At 41.0% G+C, this 11203-nt stretch overlaps 1 long non-coding RNA gene across 1 annotated transcript; it reads left to right on the top strand.

The window, feature by feature from the left end:
• Positions 1-2212: 2212 nt before the first annotated feature.
• Positions 2213-3266, top strand: LOC129604787 (uncharacterized). Its single transcript, XR_008695993.1, has 2 exons — positions 2213-2447; positions 2984-3266. It is a non-coding gene; the product is annotated as an uncharacterized LOC129604787 (long non-coding RNA).
• The last annotated feature ends 7937 nt before the right edge of the window (positions 3267-11203 follow it).

Genomic DNA, 11203 nt, shown 5'->3' with positions numbered 1-11203 from the left:
ACCAAATTCATACATGAGCTGACTAGATTTAAATAATTAATTGGTAAAACCAGCATGTGATGATGCAGAGACACTGGACCTCACACAGTCGGTAGACTCCTTTTTATTTACATCAGCTGACCAGCTACCCACTAGAGACTTCCTTCTTAATGGTATGCGACTTACTTTTTTGTGCGATTCAGGAGCTGACAAAACTGTGCTGAGGGATCAGATTCCCGAACTCCAGAGTTCTTCCCGGTTCATTTTTGTTAAATCAGCTAATGGACTGGTGACCAAAGATTATTTTTCAAAGCCAATTATGTTAACTGACCCTAAGACTGGGGAGTCTGAGTGTGCCGAAGTGGTGCTGTGTCCAAAGTGTCCTGTAAACCTGCTAGGTCGTGATTTGATGACACGATTTAAAATCTCTATTGTCCCCACTTCCAAAGGTATGGTTGCTATAGGCAATGGCAAAGAAATACTCACCCAACCGTTACATAGCATTGAAGAACCACAGTCAGTTGTTAGTTTACATAGATGACATTTTAATTGCTTCTGATACTAAGCAAAACAACGAGATCGCTGCACTTGTACTGTTCCGTCATTTAACAAAGACGGGCAACAAAGCTTCGCTTTCAAAGTTGCAGTGGGTCAAACAGAAAGTGACCTTTTTAGGACATGAACTGTCACCTTGCGGTCGCAGCTTGGCGGTCGACAGAAGAGCGTCTATTTTAGATGCTCCTAAACCACAAACGAAACAGCAGATTATGCAGTTTCTAGGTTTGTGCAACTACTGCAGACTATGGTTGCCGAGCTATGCACAAATAACACAACCGTTGTTAGATGTGATCTACTCCCAACCTATGTCCATTAAACAGAATATAGAGTGGACTCCAGAAGCTGAAGAAGCTTTCACTTCGCTGTAACAAGCTCTTGCTACAGTATTAAGTTTACCAGACTATTAAAAACTGTTTGTTCAAACAGTTGATTGTAAAGGCCATTTCATGACTTCTATGTTGGCCCAGCAAACAGGAGGCCGCTACAAGCCTGTAGCTTATTATTCCAAACATTTAGACCCTGTCGCATGCGCTTTACCATCTTGTGTACGAGCAGTGTGTGCAGCTGCACTTGCAGTGCACTGCTCAGCGGAAGTGGTGTTGTTTCACACCTTCGAGCTGCCAGTACCACACGCTTTAGACATGCTGTTAACACAGACCCAGAAGTCCTTCCTGTCACCTGCATGACACCTTTCGGTTTTGTCAACACATGGCTATGACGACCTCTACTGGCAAGCCAGTGGAGCATGCAGATTTGTTGAAAGACTTGCTAAAAGCTGAGTTATTACCTAAGTCTATTGCTGTGTGCAAATGTGCCACACACGCCAAATGGAAAGACCCAGGGCAACACTTTTGCTGACAAAATAGCTAAAGAGGCTGCAGAAGGCAAACATGGTGTTTTGACCTTAAAGGTCCATGCACATGCAAAAGTCACTTTTTGGAACGTTCTGGTACGTTTATTTGACTCCCTGGGTCATATTAAGACACTCCTGGTGTGTTAGAAGTACGCCCCCTACTTATTTCACATTTTTGAGAGTTTATCCAATCCGGTTTAAGAACCATCGTTTCAAATTTGGCGGCCTCGATACGTCTGCATTTGCGCTGACCAATCACAGAACCAGCTTCGCCCCCCCAGACAAACCTGGACCCCTACATGTACCTGAAACATTTCGTTTCAGTCCCTCCAGTCACAGACAAAAGAAGAAGTCACTCACTGCGCAGTCTACCATAGGAGGTGGCGCTAATGCACCTTTCAGTTGGTTGCCACCCGCCATTTAAATAACAAAAGAAGAAGAAGTCACTCAGATTGAAGAAACGCCCACCTGTTGCTTCCCCAAACGTAAGTACATGCTTGATACTTATTTGATGTATGTACTCCAGAAGTTTCTTTGTTTATAATGTAGCTTCCCTCCCGTGTAAGGAATGCTAATTGCTAGAACCGTTGAATCGAACAGCTACAGCGACATTCCAAGCCTCTCCAGCATTTGTCCGGTTTCGTGTGATATATGGTACTGAGGTCATTCACTCAGCTCACATTATAGCTGCTAGCGCAATAGTAGCGCAGCGTTAGCGGCGAGCATTAGCGGCTAGCATTAGCGGCTAGCATTAGCGGCTAGCATTAGCAGCTAGCGCTAGTAAATTGTGAGAGTCAGCTGTGCTTCTAATTACTACCGAGCCTGTCGTGTGTATGTTGTAGCCCGAGTAGACCCATGAATTTGGGTTATGGCACGTTCTATCTAAGTCTAACATGTGTGTTGTTGCTTATCTCGTCAGCTACTTTAGCTGTAAACGTGACATTTTTTTTATAGAGGCTGACTCATGCCAGCTACCGAAACGCGAGGAGGTTGCTTCACAAACTGACACGCGGCTACCTTGTAGAAGAGTAGAAGAGTGCTCACCTCAGGAGCAAAGGTATGTACATTTAACAGCAGTATAATCATTTGTTGGCCAATATGCAGTTTTATTTGACAGATATTTTGCCTTTCACATTTCAGTAGTTGTGGTATTCATAATCTGATCTATATTATTGTCTATTTATTTACTCTGTATGCAGTTGGTCAACTTATTTTGATATTTTAGTCTTTTGATGGGTAATTTGTAACTCTAGTGGTTTGGAGCAGATTATGTGGAAAATGTGATGGAGACCATCTTCAATTAAGTCCTGCTGGACTTAGGTTGTTCTATGGAGGACCTTGTAAACATCCCTGTCCTACCGGCCCTCTGAGCAGAATTTGAGCAACCTGACAGAAAGGAGGTCATTAATGTCATGCTAAGATTTAACAAACCAGCACTATAAAATAAGTTGAAAACGTGTTTGCTCCACACACCATTAAAACTGATCTACAGTAACTACCTCTATTTATTGTTTAGATCTGTAAAGGTTGTGAGATACATAGAAAATACTGGTCATTTCATTAATCTGCTATTCTATTCTTTATACCTTCTAGAGTGGTGTCAAGAAAAACAGCTGCATCCTCCATCTGTACAGCAGCTGCACTGCTTCCAATGTCTTCCAACACGTGAAGACAAAAAAGATCCTTACATCTCCCCAGCCAACTGCCCATGACTGTACCTGTTCTCCAGAACTCCAGTACTCCAGAAACTATGCTTTCAACATAACTATGAATCCTAGCTGTTCATTTTGTGGTCTGCAAATTGAACTGTGACGGTAACTTATCCAGCATTATAGTGCTGGTGCATTGGTTAAAAATAAAGTTGGCTTTGACTATTGCTGTTTCACTGAACTATTTTTGTATGTATATACCTAATGAGGGAAAACAGAAAAATGTTTTATAATATTTCAGCTTTTATTGAGGTATTGCCAAAAAAACAATAATTTAGGTATTTCACATTGGTCTAAGTCCAACATAGATGCCTTGTCCCTCAGGAAACACTGCCCTGATCCAGACCAGGAAACGTGGGACGACTTGGACTCTTCGCTCTAGAAGTCCCCAGCACCAGCTGACAAGACTTCAAGGCTAGATACCTGCAAGAACTTGAGATACACACAGACATAGTACTGAAAAAAACAATAACTACATTTCTATTAGTTATATATTAGCACTTGATATATCATACACCTTACTAAAAGCAATTTAAAAAATATTAGGTCAATATATATTTAGAAACAAATGTTATGTTTGTAAACCAGAGTTCCCAGGTACATTATGATGAATCTGTAAATAGTAAAATCTTCTGAAGTTTTTTATGAATTTCTGAGATACTGATTTATTCCATGCATGTGTAATTGTCAGACATACTGTATATTAAATGTGTTCTGTAATGAACACACATTAAATCATGCTGGCTCCAGTCCTGGATCATCAACCATACACGACAGTAGGTTTGGCAACTAGTTCAGGCGTTTTGAGGTAAGATTTATCGAAATTTTGATTTATTAATAAAAGTAATAAACACATGCAATATCTTGATAGCAATAGTTGCTGTCACACCATGCCTCTGTAGGCATTCACTGTTCCTACATTGGCACTTAATTACAGACAAATATGGCAAAATATAAGCTGCAGCTCAGATCCCATTATTTTCACACAGCAGCAGAACGAGAAATAAAAAAAACACGTAAAAATGAGTTTATATTAGTTTATCAAGCTATGCTCCCAAACAAGCTGTAGTGGTGTTATGAATATTCTGTTGTATTAATTCAGGCTGCTAATTTGCAATCATTAGTATTAGCGTTAGCAGCTAATCGAGTTGCGTATTATATAAATCAAATTAAATTAAACATGAATCTGCCAGTTAGACGTACCTTGCGCCAGCCTCCCATTCGACTTCAGAGTCAGATTTTGGATCAAACGTATGGTTGAACTCCACTACGAGACGACAAGTCGGCCAGTGTCACTGTTACAATGGATTCAGTGACCGTGACGTTCGATTCCCATGGCTATGCGCTTCCTCAAAGGGGTGTGGCGATCAGTTTAGCTTCCGACACACTCCGAAAATAGAGCGTTGTGGACGAGAGCTTAAAACACAAATTTTCAGACGGGCCTTGTGGGCGATCTACAGAGCTTTTTGACATTAAAAGTTACAGACACCTTACTGAGACATCAAGGTCCAATTCTTTAGCAATGTGGAGCATGAAAAAAGCGTGTGCATGGATTTTTAACAGCTATAACAGCTATTTCACAAAGTCCTAAAGAACCTTTAGACATTCAGGTGATTAAGGATATGCAAAGCCAATCACTGACTATGCCAAACAGTTTTGCAGAGTGTGTTTAACATGTTGTAAACATAATGCACAGGGGAATGAGAGGCCTAAGACAGGACAGTTTCCTGAGGCTTCTCACCCTTTTCAGTTCCTGCATATGGACTTCATTGAGTTGAACAAATGCAACAACCACAAATACTGTCTTGTGTTGATATGTCCGTTTTCCAAGTGGGTTGAGATCGTGCCAAGCAAGAATGCTGATGCACTGACAGTTGCTAAAGCATTGTGCAAAATCATTATTCCTGTACATTACATTCTACAGGTCATCTGCAGTGATAATGGGCCACACTTCGTGAACGAAGTGGCCACCCACTTAGGCATTACGTTGAAAAATCACCGTTCTTACCACCCACAGAGTGCAGGTTTGGTAGAACGCACAAATGGTACAGTTAAACTAAGACTGAAGAAAACCATGGAACAGACTGGGAGGTCCTGGCCAGAGTGCCTGGGCCTAGTAAAACTGTACATGAGAAGCACTCCAAAAGGGAAAGGTTTAACACCTTTTGAGATCATTTATGGTAGACCGTTTGTGTTACCTATAATGACTGATGTCAAAGAGAAGAAAGAGAGCCAGACACTAGCAGAGTGGATGACAAACCTATTGAAGGAAAAAGATTGTGAACGCAAATAAGCTGCCAGACGCTGCTTTGTCTCAGCAGGAGAAGAAGATCGAGCCAGATGACCAGATCTTCATCAAGGCCATCAAACGAAAGACGTGGTTAAGTCCGCGGTGGGAGGGGCCGTACACTGTGGTACTCACTACACAGACGGTTGTAAAGATCGAGGAGAGAGCTACGTGGATCCATCAAAACCACTGCAAGAGAGTGATTCCCCTGGTTGGCACTGAGTAGGGGTGGAAGTCGACCGGTATCCAAACCTTTGGTCGCCGAAGAAACCAACAGATCCCCTCTCCCAGCTATGGCGCCAGTGGGTAAGCTCCGGGTAGTGGTCTGTGTCACAATCTTCATGATTGGTTTGTTTGCTCTCGATGTACTGTGGGATGGCCAGATGCTGAATCTGTTTAGAGTGAAGAGATGGACTGGTACACCAGTGGATGATTGGAACTGGACCCCAACCACAAGCACCCGTTCGAGACCAACATGTGGTATCATTATGTCAAGGTGTTAGCTAAGACATACAATAAGTCAATTTTTTTTTCTAACATGCCACATTCATTTTCTCACCTAACATTCTAAGCTACACCCATGCCTTACCTTGAAAGGTTTTACAATAGGTCTTACAAGGTTTATATAATGTTTTGACGTTCACATTGAAAACTGATTCAGAGAGATGTGATACTGATGTTTAATTGTCCTTGTAATGACAACAGGGAGGAATGTTGGAGAAGATATATTTTCTATTATTATTGATCTAATTTATCTTTGTTGTTTATTCATTATCTTTTACATATAATACCTTTTTACATTTACCATTTATGGTTTGCATTTGCTGTGCCTTATAACCACATTGACAGTTGCACAAACTTCTAACCACATGGTTAGAAGTTTGTTACAAGTTCTTATACAAGTATTGTCATATACGCAGGACAATTTTGTCACATTTGCTTTGTGCACCTATTCAGGCGTAGATGTTCAAAACCACAAGATTAGACCTATGACTATGACTACTTGGTTGTTTCCGCATGTTAACAAGTGCACCAATGATGTGATATTAAAGGCGTGTACAAGCATCAATAAAATGTTGTGCTTTGGGGAAGTTCGTTGGTGTTGGTCTCTGAGTGAAGCGCTTACAACGCTAAGATATCAGGCGAGCTCCCCTTGGCCAAGTAAAAGCTGGTTGGCTCTCAGTTGTGCTTTATTGTTCTCGTCTCTGTGTGTATCAATGCTGTTGTGGTATTTTCAGACCCAACATCTGCAGAAAAACAAACTTTTATTACACAGGCAACACAGTGGATTTGGAACTCGCTCTGCACTGTAAACACATCGCCGGATGTTGGTTCACAGTCACTGAAGCAAACTTCACATCCCTTCCCCCTACTCCGTATTGGCGGAGTAGGGGGAAGGGACTATAACAAATTGTCACCACTCGTCAGCAGGTGTGAAATACTTTAGCTCCGAGAAGAAAAAAAGCTCCATGGGAGATTGGGCAGCATGATCAGCTGCACCTACGTAGCCTGTGGGACGCGAAAACCTTTCACTTCACTGTTTTTTAAACGCTCTTCTTATGGTATTTCACACAAGAGGTCTGGGAGACTACCACTGCTAACTTGTAGAGGATATAACATTATAAAAACAAATAAATTGTATTAAACTTTCTCTATGGTATGCCAGAACGCCAGGAGTTGTTTGTTCTACATATATTGATTCTGCACAAGTAATAAGGACTGTTTTACACTTATTTAGTCGAAGACAAAACTCAAGAGGAGATTGGACAATTCGCTCAGCTGCACCTAGTCTGTGGAATGCTCTCCCAGAGCACACGAGAACGCCACAGACTGTGGACGCTACGTAAAACTTATTTATTTACCAGAGCTTTCAGAGTCTGCAAAATCCAGAGTCACTCAGATTTATTTACGACATCTGATTCTCCCGCAGGAATAATATCATAATAAAATCGAACACTGTACGTGGGAGTGAGCACTCAGTCTGTCTAAGCATACAGCTGCTTATTTTGGTTTTGAACTGCCATGACTTGGAAATACTACTGTGCTAAATACTATAATTGTCTGCTAAATAATACAAGCAGCAAGCCCTATTAGTCATTTGTTATTATCTTGTAGGCCAAAATATAAAAATGTTCAGCAATTAAAACCTCTGCTCCCAGAGATTCGAACCCAGAAAAAAACTGACAGATCAAGGCTATTAAACAGTACACTAACCCTTACACCACAAAGACCTTGTAAAACTCTACATGGGAGAGCCATAGGAGCCAGTGTGGGGGCTGATCGCCACCTATAGGCCAAAAAGACGTAACACACGCTCCACCGTGTTAAAAACAAGGTAATACTGCGCTGCAAATGGAAACATATTGCCGTAAAGGCTGACACTTTTAAGTGCTACGATTGTAGTGACTAGTTCTCCAGGGTTCAGAGTAGGTTTTTTCAATAAATGTTTGACCACAGCCACCTTAAAAGCCTGTGGTACATACCCTAAATGTAAAGATTAGTTGATTTGACCAATATAGAGCTGATTAAAGGTAGGACTTCCTTAAGTAATCTGGTAGGGATTAGGTCTAAAAGACAAGTAGAAGACTTGGAATAGTTATAGGAGTGGCAATAGGAGAGGCAATGAAGCTGCCTTATATCACACGATTCCACCTGGATCAAATCGTGTACAACTTTGTCTCTTAGCTCTGTGTGTGCATGTAATCTGGGCTGTAGTCGCTCGGGCGGTCTGGGCGACCACTCTTGTAGGTTGTAGCCAAGAACATGCCACTAGCATTCTCTGCATGTATATGTAGTTACAGCAACTCACAGCAGCACATTTCAAAAGGACAAAAGCTTGCTCCCTGCCTGTAGCAGCTAGAAGGCCCATAGCCAGAGCCGGCTAATATATGAAGACATCATAAATATGAAGAATGTACTTACTAAAGCGAGTGAATGATGGAATTTAGGAACAGATCCTTACTTTAATCTGAGCCATGAAGGAAACCCAGCATTGTAATAGCCCACAAAGTCCTCTCGTGTTTATCTGTTGGTAGAAAAAAACAATTTTTAATGGTTGTCACCGTTGCCTCACAGCCAGAAAAACCCTAGTAGTCTCTGTGGAGTGTACATGTTCTCCTGTGTCTTCATGGGTTTTTACCCAAAGGGGTTGACTGGAGGTGCTGCAGATCTTGAAATTGGAACAAAACTCTCTTTGTTTATTTATATTTTGTATATGGAAGTTTTATTATTCAAACACATTTTTTTATCCGATTAATTTGATTAATCAGAAAAATCTGTGACATAATAAGTAAACAGTGTTCACTCTTTACAGTGTTTACTGTTTACTGTAAACAGACAGTAAACGTGACCCATAGAGTCATATGAACGCTCCAGAATGTCCAAGAAGTGGATTTTGCATGATCCCTTTTAAATGTAGAATGGGAGGCAGAGCCTTTTGCTACCAAGCTCCTTTCCTTTGGAACTAGCTCCCTGTTCAGGTTCAGACTTAGACTTAAAACCTTCCTTTTTGATAAAGCTTATAGTTAGAGATGGTTCAGGTCACTGGCAATTATTGTTAGTCACAGGAACCATCTCTTAGTTAAGCTGCAATAGACATAGACTGCTGGGGGACTTAACTCAAACACCTAGTTAACTCATTTCTATTTTTTTTATCCAATAACTTCCCATTGTTATATGCTGGCAAACTAGAACTAGAGCCACACTTAAAATGAGCGGTACATTCATAGATTGCCACCTGTTTCCTTTGCACAAGGACCAAAATGACATGTCCATTTCTAGAAGATCCTGTAGATGAGGAGGCTATAATAATTAGCAGGGCATTAAATTTACGCTGCGAGAGAATTTTGAGGCCACAAGTTAATATTCTGTCATATCCCCATGCATATGTATTTGAAGGTTACCATTTTTCTCGAGTGTCCATAACATATATCCATAATCTTATCCACCCATACATCAGAGGCATCACCCATCGTGGCCGTGGTCTTACATCTGATCAGATTCATTGTGTTGTGTAAGTTTTTTGCAAAAGGTAGTTTTCTTTATAACATTGGGGATGCTGAGCACATTAGTAAGGCCACTGTATGTACAGTAGAATAGTTCGAAAAAGTATGCCTCGCCCTCAAGAGCTTTTCTGCAAATCTTTTTTGTGTTTCCTGGCTATTGGTTTCCTGTTTCCAGAGCTATTAAAAAGGAGTTTCACAGGATTGCAGGTATGTGGTATTTAATTTGTTTCAGTAAGGCTAATATGAAAAATGATGATCAGGTAATAACATCTTGCTGTGACCTGAAATAAACTAATAAAAGTGCAGGTACACTGATTACTCTTTCTAATGGTCACTGTAACTGATGTATCATTGTTTACGCCACCAAGATCATATGTGATGCTGCACATACTATGACAAACGTGGAGGCCAAGTGGCCCAGCTCTAATCATGAATATATCATGAATCAGTAACAGGCTGCCCTGTGGTGCATGCACTACACATTAACAAGAGCACTTCTATGCAGCACTAAATGTAAACTTTCTTATAGGAGAGATTGGCAGATTTCTGCTGGAGATAGAGTTTACCTATGCCAGCCCACACTACCAAAACCTGAAGCAGGTCCCCAGCAGCACTTGTGGCACACTGCAGAACAAGAGCCTGGGTGGAAACGACCAGAGCCCCCCCCCCCCCCCCCCCCCTACACCAGTCATGACCCCCCACTGTGATGTACTTAATGCGTGGCTGCCTTGTTAATGCCCCCTAAACCTTTTTTAAGAAATGACCTGCAATTGCACATTCATCCACCAGGTGGAGCAGTGATGTGTAATCCAGGCCCACAGGCAGATTAGAAGTGAACAGAAATGAGCGTCTTATGAGCGTCAGGTGTTATGAATACGATGACCTTTAGTCAAACATTCAGTTAACATCCACATGGATATTTTATTTGTTTTAATTATACTGTATTGTTTGTATTACTGTATTGTAATGTTTAGCTCTAAATTTACTGGCATTTTTTGACAAATACCAAAAGCTTCCTTAGTCTGAGGGAAGTTCCATATCATCCTCCAGTTTGGCTTCACTTCACACTTGCAAAGAAGTAGCTCGTTACGTGAACAAAAGACACAAAAGTGAGTAGGTGTGAAGAACCCTCCCCCAAGAAGCACACCAGACTGAAAGAGTTGACATGACTCAACTTCCACACAACTTCACCTGAGGCATAAAAATATTTGTAAACTGCTTAAAAAGAAAATTCTTCATGGATCCATAACTTTAAAGGTTCCACTCAAATCAAGGCTCTGTTAACATAATGCTGTATGAAGGAATTTAGTTACTGGCTATACAGTAGGTCTCCCTCAGAGGACCAACAGCCTAGTGTTTAAGGCACAGAAGCTCCCAGCTAGAGACTCCTGGTCTAAACTTGCCTCTGATGTCTTTTGTTTACCACACAAATTCAAGTGAAACAAAATACAGAGATCTGCAAACATATGTGTTATGAGTCATGCCTTTCAATAGGCTTCACTTCACACTTGTAAAGAACTGGCTCATCAGTTGAACAAAGGACTGTAAGATGGTGTGAAGACCATGTCCCCATGAAGGACATATAATGTAGAAGCTCCTTGACAAACATTTCTGCTCTAAAAGAATGTAGTGACCCAACTTTCAGACAACTTGGTTTAGAAAATGGTCAAATGAACTGGACGTTTATAAAATCGGTAAATAAAACTTGTTAAAAAGAAAGTGTTAAGTCTATGGCTTTAGGATATAAAAGTTATCTTATAAGTGATGGATGGATAAGGTAGTTCACAAATGTATCTGGTTACATCACATCAGG

This window comes from Betta splendens, chromosome 10 (genome assembly GCF_900634795.4).
Source record: "Betta splendens chromosome 10, fBetSpl5.4, whole genome shotgun sequence".
NCBI classification, from domain to species: Eukaryota; Metazoa; Chordata; class Actinopteri; order Anabantiformes; family Osphronemidae; genus Betta; species Betta splendens.
Note: the sequence above shows the minus strand (reverse complement) of the source record. Positions and strands in the feature narration are given on the sequence as shown.